The sequence below is a fragment of the Misgurnus anguillicaudatus genome, chromosome 22, assembly GCF_027580225.2.
Source record: "Misgurnus anguillicaudatus chromosome 22, ASM2758022v2, whole genome shotgun sequence".
Taxonomy (NCBI): domain Eukaryota; kingdom Metazoa; phylum Chordata; class Actinopteri; order Cypriniformes; family Cobitidae; genus Misgurnus; species Misgurnus anguillicaudatus.
The window spans coordinates 18,910,515-18,933,333 of record NC_073358.2 but is presented as its reverse complement, the minus strand read 5'-3'; the positions used below and the strand labels follow the sequence as shown (position 1 = coordinate 18,933,333).

General features: G+C 41.0%; 1 long non-coding RNA gene across 1 annotated transcript; it reads right to left on the bottom strand.

The window, feature by feature from the left end:
* Nucleotides 1-9,554: 9,554 nt before the first annotated feature.
* Nucleotides 9,555-20,653, bottom strand: LOC129436727 (uncharacterized). Its single transcript, XR_012365481.1, has 3 exons — nucleotides 20,386-20,653; nucleotides 16,537-16,594; nucleotides 9,555-10,359 (listed from the first exon to the last, which is right to left on the bottom strand). It is a non-coding gene; the product is annotated as an uncharacterized lncRNA (long non-coding RNA).
* Nucleotides 20,654-22,819: the final 2,166 nt, after the last annotated feature.

The window sequence follows — 22,819 nt, the reverse complement described above, 5'->3', positions numbered from 1 at the left end:
CAAGGTTACAGTCAAGTAACCCCTCCGTTCCCTATCAAAAGCTTTACTCGATGCTGCGCTGCTAAGCGCTATGGGGAACGACAATACCCACGCTGCCGTGCTTGGAGATGTCTGGACCCCTTACGGATGTGTACGTGTGTGCACAAGGACCGCAAAGAAATCTCAGACATAAACAACCAAGCTAAAAATAGTGGATGTGTGCGGAAAGGATGCTCCTGCCGCCTCACAAACATCTATAAGAAGGCACCCCTTCCTAATAAATAGCAGTGGGGAATACCCCTTTATGGAAAAATGGTTTAGACAGCAGCTTGAGATGTTGACTCGAGGACATGAGACCCTGGAGTGACATGAGCATCCAAGCTATAAAATATTATGAATGTATGCGGAGAGGACCAGCCCGCCGCATCACAAACGCTCTGTAAGGAGGCACCCCTTACTAAAAGTAGCAGTGGGGGATACCCCTTTTATGGACAAATGGCATAGACATCAGCTTGAGATGTTGACTCGAGGACAGGAGATCCTGGAGTGACATGAGCATCCAAGCTATAAAATCTTATGAATGTATGCGGAGAGGACCAGCCTGCCGCATCACAAACGCTCTGTAAGGAGGCACCCCTTACTAAAAGTAGCAGTGGGGGATACCCCTTTTATGGACAAATGGCATAGACATCAGCTTGAGATGTTAACTCGAGGACAGGAGATCCTGGAGTGACATGAGCATCCAAGCTATAAAATCTTATGAATGTATGCGGAGAGGACCAGCCTGCCGCATCACAAACGCTCTGCAAGGAGGCCCCTTTTACTAAAGCAGTAGAAGAGGCTACTCCCCTGGTGGAGTGAGCTCTCAGACCTGCTGGCGAGACTTGACAGCGCGCCTCAAAGGCAAGAGCACCTCTGTTGCGGCCCTCAAAACAGACAAACAACTGCTCTGACTTACGCCACTGGCTAGTGCGGTGGACATAAGTCTGAAGAGCACGGACTGGACACAATCTGTGGTATAACTCCTGCTCCGGCGTGGTGAACGGCGGAGGGCAGAAAGTCTCAAGAATGACCGGATGTGCAGTCGAAAAGGGAACCTTACGCAGGTAAACAAGATAAGGATGTAAAATCAACTTCACCATTCTTGGGGCAAAATCTAGACAGGATGGCGAGATCGCCAGAGCCTGCATATCCCCAATTCTTTTTAAAGAAGTTATCGCCATTAGAACAACCATCTTTAGTGTCAGAAGTCTATCAGACGCTGACTCTAGAGGTTCAAAAGGAGGTCTGAACCAGACCCTCAAGGACTATAGCTAGGTCCCACGAAGGAATCTTAGTTCTTGCTGTAGGCCTCAATCGTTGGATGCCTCCCGAGCGGCGCCCCGTCCACCAAAGCGTGGCAAGCCGAAAAAGCGGCCACATAAAACCTGAGAGTGGATGGGCATAAGCTGCTGACAGCTTTTCCTGCAGAAAACTCAGAACTGTAGCAAACTGGCAGTTAACAGGATCTGCATTATGTGTCATGCACCATGCTTCAAAGACACCCTATTTAAAGTCATAATTCTTTCTAGTGGAAGGAACCCTAGCACTCAAAATAGTGTCAGTAACATCAGGCGACAAACCTGTGTCCCTCAGTTGGTACCCTTAGGAGCCAAACATGGAGATTCCACAGGTCGGGCCTGAGATGCATTATCATGAGACAGAACGCCCCTCCTCTCCAGACTTGCCCATGGCGAGCCGTTGAGGAGAGATATTATCCCTATAAAAACCATACTCTGTTCAGCCAACGCGGTGCTATCAGAAAGAGGCAAGAGCCTTGCTGGCGAACTCTGGCTAGAACCTGCGGGAGCAGCGCCACTGGAGGAAACGCATAAAGGCGTTTGTCCGGCCATGTGTGCGCCATTGCGTCCAGACCCAGGGGGGCTGGGGAACTCAGAGAGAAGTAAAGGAGACATTGCCCTATCTGAAAAGAGGCCAAGAGGTCCACTTTCTCTCTGTAAAATCAGGTCCATATCTGAGACACTATGTCTGGGTGGGGTTTCCAATCCCCAGTCGATAATGTCTGCCTGGACAGTAAATCTGCTCCTACATATAGGTTTTCTGGGATGTACACTGTTCTGAGTGACAGGAACTTGTCCTGAGCCCAGAGAAAAATCTGCCTCGCTATCTTGTTCAGATTGCGCGAGCGCCGACCTCCCTGGTGACTTAAGTATGAGACTGTCGCTGTGTTGTCCATCCGCACTAGGACATGACAGCTTCTCATTTGGCGGAGAAAATATTTCAGGGCCAGAAATACAGCCGTCAGCTCTAGGCAATTGATGTGCCAACCGAGCTGATGACCCTCCCATTCCCCTTGAGCTGGACGACCATCTAAGGTCGCACCCCAGCCCGTCAGGGAGGCGTCTGTCATTAGCAGTTTGTGATGACAAGTCACTCATAGCGTGGGACCCAAGGCAACAAACCGGGGTCTTATCCACATAGTTAGTGTATGAAGCCCGTGGCGCATCACTTTAATCAGCCTTTGAGGGTTGGCCCTTGGATGAAACCCTCCGGCTCTGAAACGGCGTCATATGCAACAGCCCCAAAGGAATCACCGTGGATGCTGATGCCATAAACCCTTATATCCTCTGATATTATTTCACAGTGAGATCCTGGCCTAGCCTGACTCTGCTCAGGGTATGCTGAATGGCCTCGATTCGTGCGGGAGACAAATGTGCCCGCATCGTAATCGAATCCCAGACTATCCCTAAATAAGTCATTCTCTGGGTATGAAAAAGAACGCTTTTCTTGGCGTTGAGTCTCAACCCTAGAAAAAGTAGATGTGCTAACACAATGTTTTTGTGTTGGAGCGCCACCTATCGCGATTTTGCTAGTATTAGCCAATCATCCATGTAATCTAAAATGCGGATGCCCCGGAGTCTCAATGGAGCCAGTGCTGCATCCATGCATTTTGTGAAAATATTTCTATGTGAAAATATGCGTCCTTTAAGTCGATTGTGACAAACCAATCGTAATGTTGAATTTGTGCCACAACCGTCTTGACCGTTAGCATCTTGAACTTGAGAGCTCTCACTGCTTTGTTTAAAGCTCGAAGATCTAAGATTGGACGCAACCCCCCATCCTTTTTGGGAACCAGGAAGTATCTGCTGTAATAACCTGACTCTCTCTCTGGGAGGGGAACGTGTTCTATGGCCCCTTTCATCAACAGAGATTGAATCTCTTGCAACAGTATTTGTGTTCGCTCCGGTCTCACGGAAGTTAATATCACGCCGTTGAAGCGCGGAGGACGACGAATAAACTGGATTCTATATCCTAAGTGTACTGTGCTTATTACCCAAGCAGAAACGGCTGGCAGTAGTTTCCACGCTGCCAGACTCTCTGATAATGGTATTAATTTTATTATTTCCTCTAAGGGGAATGCTAAAAACCCTGCACGGGGGGCCTTTAACATTGAAGACAGAGGGCCTTTAACATTATGCTGGAAACCGCCCCCCCCCCCGCAAGCCCAGAGGCGGCGGAGGTGGAGAGGCTTCGTAAAGGCAACGGGACGGAGCGATCTGATGTAACATGATATGCCCCGCCCCCCGGCGAGCCCTACTGTAAAGAGTGGAATATTCCCTCATGCTTTTAACTTCAGTGAATTTCGTGACAACGGAGTCAACCGTGTCACCAAATAAACCCAATGGGGAAACAGGGGCATTTAAAAGAAAAGTTTTATCCTTCTCATTTATGCCTGACAGATTTAGCCATAAATGCCTCTCTGTGTTAACCAGAGCAGACATAGTACGGCCGATAGCGCGAGCCGTTTATTTAATGACACGAAGAGACAGATCTGTAGTCATACGCAACTCGTCAAATGTCTCTTTGTCTATCGTCTCGCCTGCACTCAAATCCTTTAACAGATCAGTCTGGTATGCCTGTAATATTGCCAAAGTATGCAGCGCAGCACCAGCCTGACCTGCGGCTTGATAAGCTTTGCCCACGAGAGCTGAAGTTATTTTATAACCCGCGTGCGTCTCTTCCACCTGTGGCATTTCGGTATATCCGCGCGTCTTCGTACCCACGATAGTCGTAAATTGACGCCGTGGGCATGAAGCACGCAACGAGTATGGTCTTTCCCATGATTTATTTAATTCACCATGGAGATCCTCAAAGAAAGAGAGAGGCTCATGTTTCGTCCTCTCCCTTTGTCACTATAGAAACCTATCCGCTAGTTTGCTTTGTTTGGGGTTCTCTGGCTCGCGAGGCCAATCAATTTGCAACCTGGCGCGTGTTACCACCTCGAGAAGCTCCTCGACCGACTTTCATCGCGCGAGAAACGCTCGGAGGCTGGTTTATGAAACTCCGCAGAACCGAGAGAGATATCATCAACGTCATTATTATAATTACCCCCACATAACCCGAAGAAACACCGGAGTGCGCTTCGGAATCACGCGAAGAAATATAACTTAATTTGAGGTTGCGGTCAGAAATAATCACGGCGAGCACGAATCATTTATATTGTGAATGATTCACAATGCTCGCACTCATCAGACTGTACAAAGCCATGACCGCATGCTCCTCCCCCAAACACACAAAACAGTTAAGTGTGTGTGTCGTCCTTCGCCATAAAGCGAAAACAAACACGACTTAGACTGCTCGTGACTCTTCTTACTCATATTTTCCTTTTAACTTAAACTCCTTTAAAATCGGAAAGAGAGAAAGTCTGCACTCTATCTTGTTGGAATCTAACTCCTAACAAAGATCTCAAGTGAAGTTCAAAAGGTAAGAGAGAGATTTGCATTTCAGTGTAGCACACACTCATTCAGAGTTGGTCTGAAAATAAAAAGACCTGATGACACAGCTGTTGATCATCTATTTTATAGCCTCGCATTGGGTGCGCTGTGATGTCGTCATCAACCGAGGCTATATACCTCCGGGTCAATTTCATTGACGTGTTTGCACACTATATTCAGCTGGTCAACGATAAAGACGTTTCCCCCATAGCGCTTAGCAGCGCAGCATCGAGTAAAGCTTTTGATAGGGAACTTTAACATACATAGCTACACCACCACCCCTGGTAGCTCTGTCCTGACGAAACACATTATAGCCTGGTATAAAGATGTCAAGATCAGTGTTCCCTTTTTTAAGCCAGGATTCAGAGATAGCAAGAACATCAGGATTAGCTGTGTGCACCAATGTTTTTAAAGTGTCAAAATGCTTAGAATTCAACAGACTGCGGATATTTACATGTAAAAACCCCAATGATTTACGGTCACAAAATTCACCAAAAGACAGCTGGGCAGTAACTGAGTTAGCTGGCCCAGGATTTGGATGAACATTGCCAGAGATAAATAACATGAGAATAATTAACATGCGTCTAAGAGCAACATCAGAACAAATCCATTGTCTGTCTTTTACAAAGGGCAAAGACAGTAACAAGTTAGAGTCAAACAGTTCCTGCAATAGCATAGTTGAAAAATATGGAAGGGTTCGAAATACCTGGGTGACAGAAAGTCCAACAGATTTAGTAATCCAATAGGATGTGACATCTCTCGATTGAAGAATGAAATCTAATGTTCCCCGACAATGAAATGCTGCGGCAGACCCTAGAGTGTGTTTACCAGCAGGCCTGGGGTCCTGATACTGTACATGCAGCAAAAAGGTGAATGACAAAATCCAAAAAACCAGTAGATTTTTTATAAAGAAAAACATGATTCAGGAACTTTAGTAGTGTAGCAAAGGCTTCAATGTGTGCTGGAAACAAGCCTTGATGTATCTTGATGTAAATCCTGATTTGAAAACCCCTGCCACAGGTCTAGGCTGAAGGCAAGCCACACTGCAGCAGGTCCATGTAGGCCTCAGACCAGGTGGAGTAGGCCGAAATCCTCTTGAACACAGGCAGGTAGGCCTCAGACCAGGTGGAATAGGCCGAAATCCTCTTGAACACAGGCAGGTAGGCCTCAGACCAGGTGGAGTAGGCCGAAATCCTCTTGAACACAGGCAGGTAATAGTAGGCCGAAATCCTCTTGAACACAAGCTGGTAGGCCTCAGACCAGGTGGAGTAGGCCGAAAACCTCTCAGAATAGCTGTAGCCAGATGGCATAGGTTTTAATATGTGCTGGAAGCGAACCACAGACAGCTAGGTATCCTGCTGTAAATCCTGTTTCAAGAGCCTGTCACAGATCTAGGCTGAAGACAAGCCACACTGCAGCAGATCCCTGGGCTGTAGCATGAAGATAGTCACAAAAAATAATAGGGTAGAATAACCGTAATAAAAAGCTTAGTTAAGATTAAATGAAGTCACTATCTGGATTATTTCAGTGAAAGGTGTCCTAAAAACCTATAAAAAAGTTAAAAAGTTAAAAATGGACAGTCAGAGAGCAGACAAAGAGCAGAGCAGAAAGACATGCTGCCATCTTGGCACCGATAAGGCACCACACCATCTAGGGTCGAATTACACGGACAAAAAACCCAGCCTAAATACATTTCAGATGTTGCAGTTAACATATGAATAGCTTCCAATAACGGCCAAGTTCGTGCACAAAGAATAGTGCCATTTCCAATTTCTCCGTTTGATTTTTGTGAAAGTGAAGTTCCAACGTACAGTCTGCAGCATCCTGTCAACATTGCCTAATCATAATAAATTAATAAAAAATTAAAAATGAAAAGAATAAAGTAAGAATGAATTAGGTGAGTTAAATGTCCAATGATCTTGCAAAAAGCAGTTCTGCATTGAAAGGTTGATTAATGAAACAGCGTGCATGAGAATATGTGTTATTTAAATGATATAATATCTCCTTAAAGGCGGAGTCCACGATGTTTGAAAAACGCTTTGGAAAATTAGACGGGCCGTCTACCAAAACACACTTATAGCCAATCAAATCAAATAAAATGCCGGATTGCGTATGTGTGGGGCGGATCTATCAACAGAAGGTCCAGATTCTATTGGGGTAGGGGCGTGTTTGTTTAGGTGATTTCAAATATCAACATTGGCTTTCAAACATCATGGACTCCGCCTTTAATACCGAAAATATGTAAATTTAAAGAGAACAAGATGTCATTTTAACGACATAATATCTCGTTATAACGAGAAAAACATTTTGTTTTATTACATAATATCTCGTTATAACGAGAAAAGATGTCGTTTGAACGACATAATATCTCGTTATAACGAGAAAAGATGTTGTTTTAATGAGAAGAGATGTTGTTTTTAATGACATAATATCTAGTTATAACGAGAAAAGATGTCGTTATAACGACATAACTGAGTGGAAAAAAATAACATGTATGTGGCAGCAATGAGCCACCGTAGGTTAAGAGCATGACTTGTCTTTAAAAAAATATCAGCAAGATGAGCCTTCAGGTATCGCTTGAGGTTGGTGGTATTCTTCCCACCTAGTTTGTGGCCACATTTACCGTCGTCTCCCATGCATTCCATTTTTCTTTCTGATGGATTATAGAGGGAATGCATTGAGGTCACTTTTCTATATGACCACGCCGGAACTCGCCTTGTTGAGTGGCAAACGTTCAACAAAATGTCTGGCTTTCATAGCGGCTATGACGAAATTGCCAGTAAAACTGACTATTATTAGCTTAAAGGGAAACTTCACCCATTTGCATTAAGCTTTGTATCGTTAGAACCCCAGTCATGTTTTTAAATGGTTGTGCATCATTCCCTCCTGAGACGAGAGAAATACTCATTTCAGTGAGGCACTTCCCTCTTTCAATGATGTAAAAATCGTCATTTTGCGTCATTTAAAGAAGGAAGTCCTGTATCTTTGTTGAGGGTGAAAGACTACAGACACTCATTCCTCATTTTTCCAAGGTGGCGGCTATGGGTGGGACCCACTCACGCTAAAGATCTATTACAGATCAGTGGGTGGGACTTGCGAAAATATATGAACACAGACGGAAAAAAACTATCAGCCGCTATCTTTATGCTAAGCTAAGCTAAGCTAAGCTAAGCAGACGTTGTGGAGCGAGCCAGACTTCGTGTTACAATTACAGTGGAAGTTAATCAATATTATATGAAAGAGGGTGATTTTGCAGCGTGATGCTCTTATCCGCTGTTCATTGCACCTTTATGAGCCACAATACAGCAAAGAGCTCAGGAAATGGAGGAACAGAAGCCCGAGGAGTAGGCCGGAGCCTGGGCTTCGGCTGAGTAGAGGAGCCCGGGGAAGATGCCGCAACCATCGGCCTCTGCTGCGTAGAGAAGCCCGGACTGATAGTCCCTCTACTCTCGCTGTGTGCCTTCTTTTTAAGATTTCTGCATCAGATAAGGATACGGACGTTTGTTTGGTGAAGGTTTCCAGGCAAGAGAGCAACTTTGCGCGCGTTTGGACATGTTTATTTCACAGACGTGTTTCGGCTTACGAGCAACGCGCTGCGGAGTATATGAGCTTGGACGGACTATCGCTGTGTGCTTTCAGTTTAACATTTCTCCATCAGATAAGGATATAAACGTTTGTTTTGTGACTGTTTCGGGGCACTTTGCGCGTGCTTATTTCAAAGACGTGTTTCGGCTTACAAGCACAAGCTCCAAGAGCTGAGGCAGCGCGTCTGTGGAGATATTGTGCAGGGGACGCGTTTGTGTGCAGGATGCAGGGATAAAACGGACGTCTGACTGTAAAGTGAGTGTTTCTATTTTCTTTGTTATACTAACGTGGCATTTATGTACATAATAGCATATCTGAGCGGTGTTTTATATGTCTATGTGAAAGCAATGAGGCTGATATTACACAGATGCAATTACAGTAAACAAGAGACAAAAAGAAAATTGGTAAAACTAAATAAACCTTTAATATGCATACCCTCCCTGCTGAAAAAAAACAGCATTGAACCAGCATGGACCATCATGGGAATTATGCTGGTCTATGCTGGTTTAGCTGGTGGACACCAGCAAACCAGCACCAAAACACAACATATGCTGGTATGACCAGCATGGGATGCTGGTGCTAATGCTGGTTTAGCAAACCAGCACCAAAACACAACATATGCTGGTCTTGCTGGTATGCTGTTTTTTTTCAGCAGGGCTTTTATAAGTACTTGGAAAGACATTTGTACTGCGGATCTGAAACCCCACGTTACTGTTTGAATAAGACTTTGTTACACACCAAGCCAGAGTGTTATTGTGTGTAACACAATGTAACATCACATTTAAAAGTAAATCATGATTGGTGTGTGTCAGACGCAGTGATGGCTATTTTCTTTGTTTTTTCTAATGTGGCATTTATGTACATAATAGCATGTCTGAGCCGTGTTCCGATTAATGGGAGTGGCTTGCAGAGCTGTGCATTGTGGTGTATAGTGGGAGTTGTAGTTTTTCATACAAATGTGCTCTAAAGTCACGTTCTATATTTTCTCTTTCAAATAGACACAACATTCTACATTTATGTTACATTTCGACTACAAATATGACCCACTTTCAACAAAGATTAATGTTCCTATCGATGAAATGGCCCTTTAAATTGAATTTAGTTGGACTTGATAGCAGAGGTGTACAATACTAGTTACATTTTCCAAGCATGTGTGCTTCATTAGGGTGTTTGTATTGGGAAAATGTTACTTCACTGCATTCCAGAGCATAGACATTAAGAAATCATTTTCATTTCAAATACTTATATCACTGACAACAGTGGTCCGGCCAGGATATTGTCATTTAAAAAGTGGAGTTGCAGCCCTCAACTGATGTTTATGTTGTCATGTTGTGTATTGGCCACCAGTTGTGTGATTGGAGTACCAGTTTTAGCCACAATCCTACATACTGTTCCTTTAAATACAAATACGTGGGGAAAATGTGGGCACAATGGACAAAGCGTGGGCATACTGCGGGAAAATTGTGGGACCACTGGGCATTCTATGGGCAAACTGTGAGCACATATCTGGGTCTTAAAACCCATAAAAGCTGTTCATTTCTTAAAGTACAAAATAAGCTTGGCTGAATAATTAGTCTTGTTGAAAGTAGCAGTAACAAAAAAAGACAAACTAAAAAGGTTTAACATTTTTATACCCAGGGGTAAAAGAAATGCATGTTAAAGGGATAGTTCACCCAAAAATAAAAATTCTGTCATCATACACAGACTCTCACGTTGTTACAAACCCGCATAAATTTCTTTGTTCTGATAAACACGAAGGAAGATATTGTGAGAAATGTTTGTAACCAAACTGTTCGTGTAAATGTCAGAATTTTCCCATTTGGGTTAACTACCCTTTCGAGAAAATGTAGGAAATTTAGCTTCTTCTTCTTCTTCCACCTATTACTAAACAGAAAAAGCAGGTCAAAGAACAATATGTCTCATCATGGGCACCAGTTGATATTTTCTCGTCCAATTCTTTCTTCATCCTGCTCTTGGTCACTCCAGCTGTGTTGTCCTGGTTGCTTTATGGTTACAGCATCTAAGTGAGAACATAACAAATTAAATGTTAACATTAAAAACAGGGGTTGTCTTAACAAAAAGTAAAGCATGATCAATCCAATTAGGTACACTAATATTAAAAGGAATTTATATTTTATATTACCTTTGTTTTCAAGTCCCAATTATGTATTGCTATACTCCATTTAAATACTTAAAGCGATACTTCAGACAGATTTTAAAATTACCCCATTATGTACTAACACTCAGTAACCCGAGATACACATGTTCAGACGAACACATTTGGAGTTATTTTAGTAAATCGTCCCCTTGGAATAATAAGGTTTTATCTGCGTTCTGAACAGTTTTGAGATATTGCGCTTCAAATTTTTTGGTTTACATATAAGAAAACTTATATGGGGAAGAAGTTTCTTTCAAACATAAAAATAACAGGGACCCTAAATGTATTCTAAATATACAATATCAAAATCCTCTTAAATTTCTAAATGTGGATTTTTGGAAGGGGTCAAATTCAGATAGAACCTTCTAAATCAAAAAAAAAAAAACTTTTTGCTTAGAATTATAAGGTTCTATCTATAACAGTATTTAAACATTAAATATAAAAGTAATGTTGTAACAATTTTTCAACATGTGTTAGAAAGTAACATTTTAATCCTTTCTATGACATTTATTTTATCATTTTAGCACTTTTATCTCTAAAAGTCTGAATTTACATTACAACATTGCTACTTCCCTCTTCTGCCTCAGTTTCTCTCCCATTCTCTGATGATGTTTTTATATTTTCTTTGCCTGGTGCTCTCTTTCTCATTCTCCTGCTGTTGTTTCTAGCATTACTTTTCTTCTGCTGGATATGTCGGGTTCATTACAAAAATAGACAATTTTTTTTTTAGCATGTTATACAATGTCATTCTAAAATCATTTTAATACTGAGGTAACTGCTTTAATGATCTTTCACATGTTTATCATAACTAACTGTAAAAGCAATATTTTGGGTAGGATAGGTTAGTTACTTTTTTCTGTATTTTTTATCTTAGTGCTTGTTTCTTAATATCAGGGACTATTAAGCTAGCACTGTTGGCTAGTGTGGTGTCTAACTACGAAAACAATCTAGGGCCCTATAATTTCCGCGATCACGGAATCGCGGAATTGGCTCATTAACACGGAATCTAGTATTACGCGGAATTTTGCGGAATTTTACATATTTTGAATACAATTATGTTTTTGTGTGGGAGACGAACGTATGTCTGGGGGAAATGCAGACCGGGGGAAGTAAATCTGGGCGACACGCCCCCTCCCGTTGTTTCAGACCCCCTCCAAAACACTGAAACCATGGCGAAGCGGCTCTCCACAACTCTGCTTTCGTCAGCGAAACAATTAAGAAATTCGACGCTAAGCACTTAGTTCCGAGCAGGTCTCACATGACTTTTATGTGACCGGAGAACTGTTATTTTGGAAGTTTTGTCAACACTCTGTTCACGGTGAGCGCAAAGATACATGCACTCTCTCATCCACGTCTGTCTCACTGTACCTCTTCTCACGTGCACGCGCTCACGCATCTGTCCGAAGTGCGAACACAAATCCTCATGTATTTGTTCAGTTTTATGCATTTCAAGCGAGCTGAGGCAAACTAACTATCCCTCGCATTTAAAATATAATCATCTGCATCATGGCGCCGCTCTCTGTCTCTCTTTCGCTCGCACGTGCAAAGAGCTGCGTGCTCATGCTGTCCTAAGTCAGATCACTATCCTGTGTATGTTTGTAAAGTTATAAGCATTTCAAGCGATTGTGTATAAAAAATGGACCGCGTTCCGCTGGATTGATGTGTTTAAGGCACTTCTGAAGGCACCACTGCTTTGACACCTTGTAGCCTCCTGCAACAACACTAAACAATGCATTGAATTGAGTTGTGTGTGTGTGTGTGTGTGTGTGCGCGCGCGCGTGTGTAAATGCATCTTTTATAGTCATTAAGTAATCCTGTTATCCAGTTTTTCCCCCCAAATCATTTACATGTTAATCATTAACATTAAAGGCACACTCTTTTTATGACTAAAATAAAAGTAAAGGTTAAAAATTATAATTGCCAAAAATTAAAAAGGATAAACGGAATTTGCAAAAATTAAAACAGAGAAAACGGAATTTGGGAAAAAATAAAACGGATTTTATAGGGCCCTAACAATCTCCTCAGCAAGACCTAAAACAAAACAAAAAAAGACTGCCCCTACTGAAAAATCCAGCAAAGACCGGCATAAGCTGGTAGCTGGTTTTAGCTGGTTTAAGGTGGCAGAAGCTGGTCTAAGCTGGTCCAACCGGCCTAGCAAAGCTGGTCAAGGTGATGGGTCAGCTGGTCTTCCAGCATGACCAGCTAAGTCCAGCTAGAACAACTTAAAAAGTGACCAAAACACAGCTAGACCAGCCTTAAAAGTGACCAAAACACAGCTAGAACAGCTTGCTACAACAGCAATACCAGCTAAAACCAAGCTGGAAGACCAGCTAAAACCAATTTACCAGCTTAAGCTGGATTTAACAGTAGGGTGAACTTGCCTGGAATTCGGGTTGTAGATCTTAAGTTTTCTTAAAAACTTTGCGTTGCATGCCATAATCCTCACAGTTATTGTGTATCTGTGATTTTTCCTGTCGTCAAGGAAAAAGCCGGCGACACGACCAACCCAGTCTCACGGAGTTGGGTATAAATAGCATGAAGTGTAAAAATCATGCAATACATATGCCAAATTTCACTTTGGCGTGCATATGATACGCCAGTCCTTCCCATTCACTTAAACGGTGCATCTTTTCATTTGTTGGTTTCTCAATTTTTGTTGCTTTCTTTTACCATTTTCGCTTGGGTTTAGGGTTAGAACAACTTTTTGTTATATAAAAATGACATCCTAACCCAAAACCCAACTCTAACCCCAACTCCAAGCGACCATGGCTTAAATATGGACAAAAACATGGAGAAACCTGTATAGACCGTTTCAGCAGTAACAACATAAACAAACGGCTGTAGCGGTCCGCATGAACTTCCGGTAAACTCCGCTAAGAATAAATAACAACAAAGTTCTTTAAACGTAGTTTATTTATATAACAAGCAAAAAAACACAAAGATTACCTAGGAAACCAAAACATTTGTTATTTTCGACGAGGCATTTGTTCAAGAAATCAATTTAGCAACTAGTCAGACCATTAAAAAAATGAAACCGGAAGTAAGGTTCGGATCCAGACGTGTATCACGTGCGCAAAGGTCTATATTAAATAACCTCATTAAGCAAATCTAAAATCTAACCCTAAACCCAAGCGAAAATGGTTTAAAAAAACTGGAAAAACAGGAAAAAACTATAAATAAAACGACAAAAAAAGATGTACCGTTTAAGTGAATGGGAAGGACTGGCGTATCAAATGCACGCCAAAGTGGAATTTGGCGAATGTATTGCACGATTTTTACACTTCGTGCTATTTATACGCATCTAGATGAGACTGGGTAGGACACAACATATAATGGCGGTTTCCCGGACAGAGATTAAACTAGTCCTAGATTAAAGTAAATGTAAGAGCTGTCAAAACTGAAAACAACTTGCTGGCATATCTTTAAATACTGTACATCAGTGCCCTTGTTTTTGCCTCAAAATGCACACAAGTAATGTTTTTAGTAAGGCATGTTTGTTAAAACTAGTTATAATTCCCAGTGAAACTAAGGTCTAGTTCTGGCTTAAACTAATCCCTGTCTGATAAACCACCCAATAAAGTTGATCCTAATAGGTCCTCTTCTGTGCATTCGAAGTGCTGCTTAGCTCACGCAGATAGAACCTTGTAGAGCCAAGTTAGAGTTCGACTTTGTAGATAGAACCTTTTTTCTTTTTTTTTTAATAAAACATCCCAAAATGTACACAACTTTAAAAAAAAACATCACATAATGTAAATAAGTTGTCACAGAATAAGAATATGTGAATAACTCAATTTTGACAAAAAATGTCAGTTAGAACCTTATAATTCCAAGGGGACGAAATGTCCTTGCTTTTCCGAGCTTAATATGGGAAAAAACATGGATCAGGGTACTTTTTCTGACTTCCCAAAGTACAGCCTTTAAAGAAGTAATCCACACCACTCCACGGGCGTTAATAAAGGTCTTCTGTGCGTAATCGATGCTATATAGTAAGAAAAGATAATGTTTTAAACTTTATAAACTATAATAACTAGTTTCCGGTAACTATGTCTTGGACTCACACGATTCAATGCGCAATGAGTGGCAATATTTGAATATGGATTACCTCTGAAGGATGAATGCACTTTATTAGGGTTTAAAGTAGTGATGCACCGATGTATCGGCCGCCGATATTTATCGGCCGATATTTGATGAATTTGAAACCATCGGCATATCGGTAATAGCACGAGAAAGGCCGATACCGATTGTTTTTTAATTAACCACATAGAGGCAATGGGTTGCATGTCTGTTGTTCGATTAAAATTATTTAATGTTCTGGTGTGCACTATACTTAAGTACTGACAGAAAACCTTTGTTGAGCTGGCTCAAATGTCTTGGACAATAAAAGAAACAGACTGCACTTTAGTGGGGGAAAAGAAGTCCAACTTTTTTGAAGTTGCAATAGCACTGGCATTATTTATGTTTATTAAAGCAATCAATTATATGTAAAAAAGGAGTTAATGTTGTTAATAAAAGAAATGCTGAATAGCAAAAACCACCTTTGAAGGTTGTCATGTTGTCGTCTTATATTTGTTTTAGCTTAATTTGTGCCTCTCTTATTATGTTGGTCAGTTGAATGTTAATTAGATCCAATCCATGTTCAGTAAAAATAATTTGATGCAGAAATAAACTAGCTAATAGACCAACTGTATAGTATTGTATACAAGTGTTTAATATCGGTATCGGCATCGGCCAGCAGTTGTCTGTTTAAATCGGTATCGGCATCGGCCCAAAAAATCCTACCGGTGCATCCCTAGTTTAAAGTCGGAGGTTGTTCCCTGATTGTTGTGTTCTACCATTTTAAAGTTTGGAAGAGCAAGTAAAAAAGGGGTTGTTTACACTTGCTATTAAGATGTGTTTTCGTCGATCGGATCACAAGTGGACGATGCTAAATACAGGTGTAAATGATGTTCAAAACATCTTGAGCTCGTCCACTTTTGACCACATTCAGAGGTAATTGAAAACACTTGATCGGATTGCTTTTGTAGTGTAAGCGCGCATGTGGTAGAATGTGTTCCAACAGCCACAAGAGAATATCAAAGAAATATCAAAGAAAGCTTTTACATATAAATGTACAAAACACTGTGCAGCATGTTTACTTACAAGCAGCGGACCTAATACTAGTTGTGTCCATTTAAATCCCGTCATTACTCCTGCTCATGTTTAAATGACAGCAGAAGGAATCGCCCACAGTCTCCACAGACCATACCCTAAAAGTATTCAGTACAGAAGAGGTTAAAAGTGGACAAAACTGACGGATTTAAACACCAGGTGTAAACAGAATGTGTCCCTCTCATCCACTTATGATTCGGTCGAAAAAACAACAACCTTAATACCAAGTGTAGCCCCTTATGGAACGGCTGAAATTCCACATGGGGGCGTATTTGTTCCTCAGACGTTGCACAATAAACGTGACATCCGAATATATTCATTATAATTTGTAAATGAAAAGTGAGATTCGAACGAATGTTCGTTAGTAAACCAATTGTATACAACATTTATATCGTAATTCGGTCAGAAACGTCAAGATTGTGAGATGAACAAATCGTTTTGGATTAAAAGGCTTGGATATTCAATTTTCTTGGATTTTTGGGGATTTATGAACAATTTGTTTTGGACAATTTCACCGAAGCGGATAAAGGGAAGATTTTGAAGGCAAGTAAATACCCTAAATCGGCGTCGCCCGGTTCAGGTAACTTACAACTAGAGTACAGTTTTATGACTGCTAAAAATCATATTATGCTTTGTGTGTGCGCTTAATGGAATCCCGAAAGTCTAAGCTTTTCAACAATGTGCCGCATGACCGTATATTTTGAAGATTTAATGCTTCAAAGTTACAATGACGTTTATGCAGCCTCACATGCAAGGGAGGGGGTGTACCGTGCACGGCACAGTGTTCCTTATCAGGTTATTAAACAGCACCAAAAACACAATCACTTCACCAAAGTGTTATAAAAGAAATGTGCGTGCAGTGAGACGTTTCTCATGATGATAACGACTCACCTTCATGGATTCAGTCTTGCATAAGCCATGTGACACGGAACAGGTATTTGCAGAAATACTGATAGGAAAGGAAAAAACTAAAGTTAGTTTCAAGTTGGACTACTGTTCCCATATTTATCAAGCTTCTGAAAGTGCCATTTTTGTCTTAAGTACTAAGAATTCATGAAATATACTCCTACTTTCAAACTTAAGTATAAAAGCAAGTTGTCAAATTTCTTAAAGCTAAGAATCATTCTTAAGCACTATTCGGACGGGATTAGTTTTCCAAACGACGTTTGAGTTTCAACTTGTCCCCCAGGACGTCTGTGATTTTATGTACCGATTCGGACGGGATTAAAATGATCCAGGCTATTCCAGAGATGGGAGTGTCTGTTTCATGCATTTGGGCGTTGCAGTAGCACGTACTCTGGATACGCGTGATTGTAATGTTTAATATTTTGCTTTAAATGTAAAATTATGACAGAACATGTAATTTATTAATTTAATTTTAACAAATCAAAATAAAATATACAAATCCTACTAAAGTAACGTTAGCCTACGTGTTTTATATAACTGTTTGCTTATAATAAACACAAAAAAATGAAGAAATAATGATTCATAAAAATGTATTATCTTTATTAATTAACATTACCATTCCGGAGCTGAACAACTTTGAACAGAGTTTCTTATAACGTTAATGATATTACAGTGGCCAGTCTTAACAGTGTTTGATATTCAGCTCGTCTTGATTTAATTATTTTATTTTGCCGAATGCAAAAAAACATTCATATCTGAATGAATGGGACTCAGGAAATACAATATATGCGCATTAGTAAGACCTTACGGCTAGGGGTGTGACGAGATCTCGTGCGACGAGATCTTGCGAGATTAAATATGTATCGCGAGATTAAGTGTGTTTTGCGATATTTCTTGTGTAGGTGAAATTCTGGACGTTTCTCAAATAAAAGACTGCATCCTTCGGAGGTCGCATTTTTAAACTGCATTTACTTCATAAAGACTGTCTTTTTAGAGACTACTAACAATTATAAAGTTTACCAATAATTTAGTTAATCGCAAATTGTTGTAATATGCTCAGGACTTGCGAATGTAATGCTCAGTTAATGATCTGAAATAAACCTTAATGACGTATGCAGCCTGCATATGCGACCTCTGGGGCCAGTTACACCAAAAGCGTTTATGGCAGTTGCAGGCGCCTTTTTTAAATGATATTCTATGGGCATGGAGCTTTTGCGCGCTGAGCGCCTTGCGGTTTTTGCCGGCGGCCGCAGCACGCGCCTTTGAAGGAACGCTGAGGAGAAGCGCCCAACGTCATTCGCGTCTTTCCATTGTCCACTCGAATGAGGGGAGATGCGGGCCTTACGTTGTGGTGAGGGAAGTTTACAGTTGCTTTGAAGAACCGGACTCCACTTGCTCACTCTCTCCTGTGTGTTTGTGCACCTCTCACCCTCAAACAAGGTCAGAGCAAGCGTGATCTTTTTAAAGTTTCTGCTAATATGACATTTAACAGCAAAAGAGCGCACGCTTCAATATTTGATTGACAAGAAAGCTGACTAGGTGGTTGCCTAGCAATATTAAAAGCCGTGTCGACTTGCACTGCTCTTTTTTTAAAAAGGCAGTGCGTCGCGCCTTGCGTTTCCAAGCGTTTAAAGCGTGGTTGGTGTAATTAGCCTCTTACAGTGCATGCATTATATTCTCTCTTTTACTGCATTTGCTTTTTTGTTTGGGTTTCCAATAATGTTCGTTTGGGAGCTCGTATGAAGTCTGAGACGTGTTGTGTTTGTCTGTTGATCAGTGTCAGATGTGAAGTCTCAACAGATTAAACCATCACAGAGTTTACATGATTTAATGTCTGCATGTTCATTTCTATTGTAAAGAAATGGACGTATATTAAATATTCAAATGGATTTAAACATTGTTTGGCTAAAAAATAAGCGTTTCTCTCCGTCTAAAGTGAAAGTGAAGATGGCATCCGCGAGACGAGTCAACTATCTCCCCCTGCAGGCATTTGTTATAATATATACATAATGCTTTTTATTTATAGACCACAAATGTAATGTGTTTGTTAACGTAATGTTGTTTAATGTAACTTGGTTTTAATACTTTATTTGAACCAATTATTATTGCATCTTCGTTATTATGTAATTTTAAAGGCTACTGCTCACTTGGGTCTATTTTTATTACCCAAAAATAACAAATTACTTCATTATCAGTTAGTAAAATAATTGTTAGGGGCAGTCCTTGATTAGTTAAAACATTTAAAAATAACATGATTTCAGTTTCTTTTTCATTTATTTTATCATCGAGGGTTTCTTAAAAAGTGTAAAAATATCGTCTTGTCTCGTTCTCGTGAACCCAATCTCGTGTCTCGTCTCGTCTCGTGGATTAAGTGTCTCATCACACCCCTACTTACGGCAGATCACGTTGGCCAAAACACGACAAGAACCGCGTTTTCAAAAGATATTGCGGGCAAACACAGACATTTGCATTCAGATGGGATTAAATTTCTCAGAGGACATCTGAGTTCGGCAAAGAATAGTAGGTAAATTGCTCTGGAATTCTTACGGAGGTCGTCAGAGAAAAACAGACATGGCCGATTCGGACGGGATGAAAAACACAGTGGACCTCTGAGAAACACGATTTTCTCAGAGGTCCCCCTGTAATACTAATCCCGTCCGAATAGGGCTTTAGGGGCCAATCACATCAAACCCATTTATAGCAGTTGCAGGCGCCTTTTTTGAATGATATTCTATGGGAAAGGAGGGTTTGCATGCTGTATATACGCACACGCTTTTGAAGGAGCGCTGAGAGCGGAAAGCAGCCGACGTCATTCGCATCTTTCCATTGTCCTATCAAATGGGGGGAGAGGCGGGTTGAGGGAAGTTTACAGTTGCTTTGAAGAACCAGACTCCACTCGCTCACTGTCTCCTGCATGTTTGTGCACCTCTCACCCTTAAACAAGGTCAGAGCAAGCGCCCTCTTTTTAAAGTTTCTGCTAATATGACAGTTAAAAGCAAAATAATATCACGCTTCAATATTTGATTGAAAAGGCAGCTGACTCGTTGGTTGCTAACAATATGAAAAGCCGTGTCACACTGCTCTTTTTTTAAAAAGGCAGTGTGTCGCGCCTTGTGTTTCCAAGCGTTTAAAGCGCATTTGGTGTGATTAGCCCCTTACTCTCACAATTATTTAAAACAGCTCAAGAGGCCTGCCAGTAGGGGCTTGTGATGGCGCTGATGAGAGCGATGTGCGCAAATCCACGAGCTGTGGGGTAAGGACCGTGCAGTGTTTTATTTGCATTTATTGCTAATGTTATATAATAGATTATTTACTGACAACGTCATAACTAATATATTTACATTTAATACATATGCCTGAAAAGTAAAACAAGATGAGTATAGTGAGGATTAAAAAAACGAAACATTTGGTTGCTTATCAGTAGGATGGTTGTAGTTCATTGCGGTTACTGTGACAGACAAAATACATCATCCGATATGTAATTTTTCAAAAAAACTTAAATTGTTAAATTGTATTAGTTTAATGTTTTCAGTTGATAAAGTATGCTTTTTGATTACCTAACCCTAACTATTAAAACCAGAATCCAGAAAATTTTTGAGAATAATAAAACTGAATTTGGGACAAAAATTAAATGGATTTCATAGGGCCCTACTACATGCTGCTCCTCCACAGCTTAAAAGAATGATTCTACAGCCCTAGAAATATGACATCAAACACGGAACAGGAAAGGAGATTTGTGTGGCAGACACCCTCTCCAGAAAGTCCATAGCAACAAAACATGACAATCTCAGCAAAGACATGGACATGTAGATTCACTTAATTATAAAAACTTACCAGTCAGTGACAAAGCTGCAACAGATCCGTACCGAGGCAGTTTTCAGCAGCTCAGATAGATGATCTTTGATGGATGGCCTGCAAAGAGGAGACAATTTCCAACATACATTATTGACTTCTAAGACAAACTTTCATTGACCAGTGAAGATGAGAAAATAGTCATATCTGACCTCACACAGAAAAGATATGCGCACACGCAGAGAAGCCTAAGCTAAGAGCACGAAATGTTATTCTGGCTAGGAATGTGTAAGCAGATAGAACACATGATCGAAAGAGGCAGTACTTGCCTGGTGCAACATAATTCAAATACCAAGGAACCCATGATTCCTCATGAAATACCAATCAGACCATGGCAGGTATTAGCTTCAGACCTCTTCACCTGGAACAATGAAGAATACATGGTAACTGTAGATTACTATAACCATTTCTTCCTATTAGACAAACTCAACACTACAACGGCTGCCACTTTTATCAGCAAGCTTAGTCGCTTTCGCGAGACATGGCATACCAGTGAAATTAAAAGGTCCACAAAATCAACACAAAGAGTTTAAAGACTTAGCAAAAACATTAAGTTTCACACACATTGGCCCTCATGACTGTTCCCTATCTCAGTTTGATTGAGTATAGGAACACACCTGTTGACAACCTCTTCATGTCTCCAGCCCAGCTCATCATGAGTCGCAGAACCTGATCCATACTGCCAACCACAAACCAGCAGCTCCTACCAGAGATTGTCAGTTTCACAGAGGCATGCTACAATGGAGTAAAGCAACAGCAGCATCAGAAAAAGTATTATTATCGCTCAGCTTGTCCACCGTCACAACTACACACTGCAGCTCATTCGCATACAATAGCATGGCCTTTGGAAACCAGCTGTTGTTGTTCACCATGCCAATACACAAAAATCCCATCATGTTTGCAGTTCAGAGGGTCAAGTGTAGTGCAGAAACTATCGCCATGTCCTTAGCACAAATGAAGAGCCCACGGAAGATGTACAAACATCTGCGGCTATAAGGGTGGAAGAGCAGAACACCAATACCTCACCAATGCCTCAGGTACATGCTGAAGTACCAGCACAGCATTCAAAGGCAATGAGATCCAGCCTATAAAATACCAGACCAGGTCATGCAATGCGACCAAGAGTAATTCTTGATTTGTAAATTATCTTGGGCCGGTTGCTAAACTAATCTGAATTTAAAATACGCATTATGTTCTATGTAGAATTTACACCTGTTGCACCACATAGGCACAGCATACGTTAAGGCCGGGATAGCCTACGATAGTTTTCTGGCAGTGTCAGAAATTCGGCATGATCACCGCACAGTGTGTTTGCTGCTATGACCTGCGCGCCGGTATTTGTTTACCACGAGCGCATGCTGATGACGTTGCGCAACGTGTGACGCAGCCGCCGAAGCTTCCGTGTAATCATCGTACAGTCTACACGCCTCTCGTACCCGAGTTTAAACGATACATGTCGCACAGTGTGATAAGGTAATGATCTTATAAGAGGACAAAAATCGTGCAGTGTATTCCGGGCTTTAGAAACTAAATCTTACGTCTAGTCAAAGATAGGCGTAAGTATAAAGTCTTGAATTGTTTCTATGGCAAAATAGAAATAATTAAATTGAGGAGACATTGGTGCATGTAATGCACAGGCGAGCAGTGGGCTTTCATGCATGCAGAGTGAGAGACAGCACCAATAAATTCTTATATATCATATAATACTTAATATTTACAAAGGCAGACTATTAATCTTATTAAAAGCTTCATTTTATTTTGTTTTTATTCAGAATTGTTAGAATTAATCACCAAATTATTACCTTTTGTGCAAACGAGAAAGGCTTTTGTTTAGTTAACGTGCACATTTGATGTGTCTGCACATTACACATGCATCTAGAAGAAGAGCGTAGCTGAGCTTGGTCGTAGTATAATGCTGCGTTCTAGGCAGGTTTTTAAACCTGTGAGTTACGACTTCAAAACCACGACTCACGACCCTATGCGTTCCAGGCAGCCTGTAACTCGTGTTTTTACAACCTTCTCCCGGTGAAAGTGCACTGGAACGGCAGTCAAACCCGTGACTTCCCACCCGTGAACTCGTACTAGATCGATGTACTCCCAGTTCAGAGTCGTGAGTCGTGGTTTTGAAGTCGTGAGTTACGGGTTACAGGTTGCCTGGAACGCAGCATTAGATGCTGCAACGGACATTAATTTTTTTATAAAAAGCCGTATGTAGTTAAGCCTGACGTAGTGCTTACACCCAACTTTTTATGTCTAGCTAGTGCAACCGGCCCCTGGGGTGTAAGTTGATCGCTACCTCTATGAGAGAAATGGAATCCAAAATCTGTTATGGGCTGTCTATGAATAGACATTATGTTTTAAATATTGTTGCATATATACTGCTAGGATATGTTTGAGAAATTCCGTGAATGCCGTA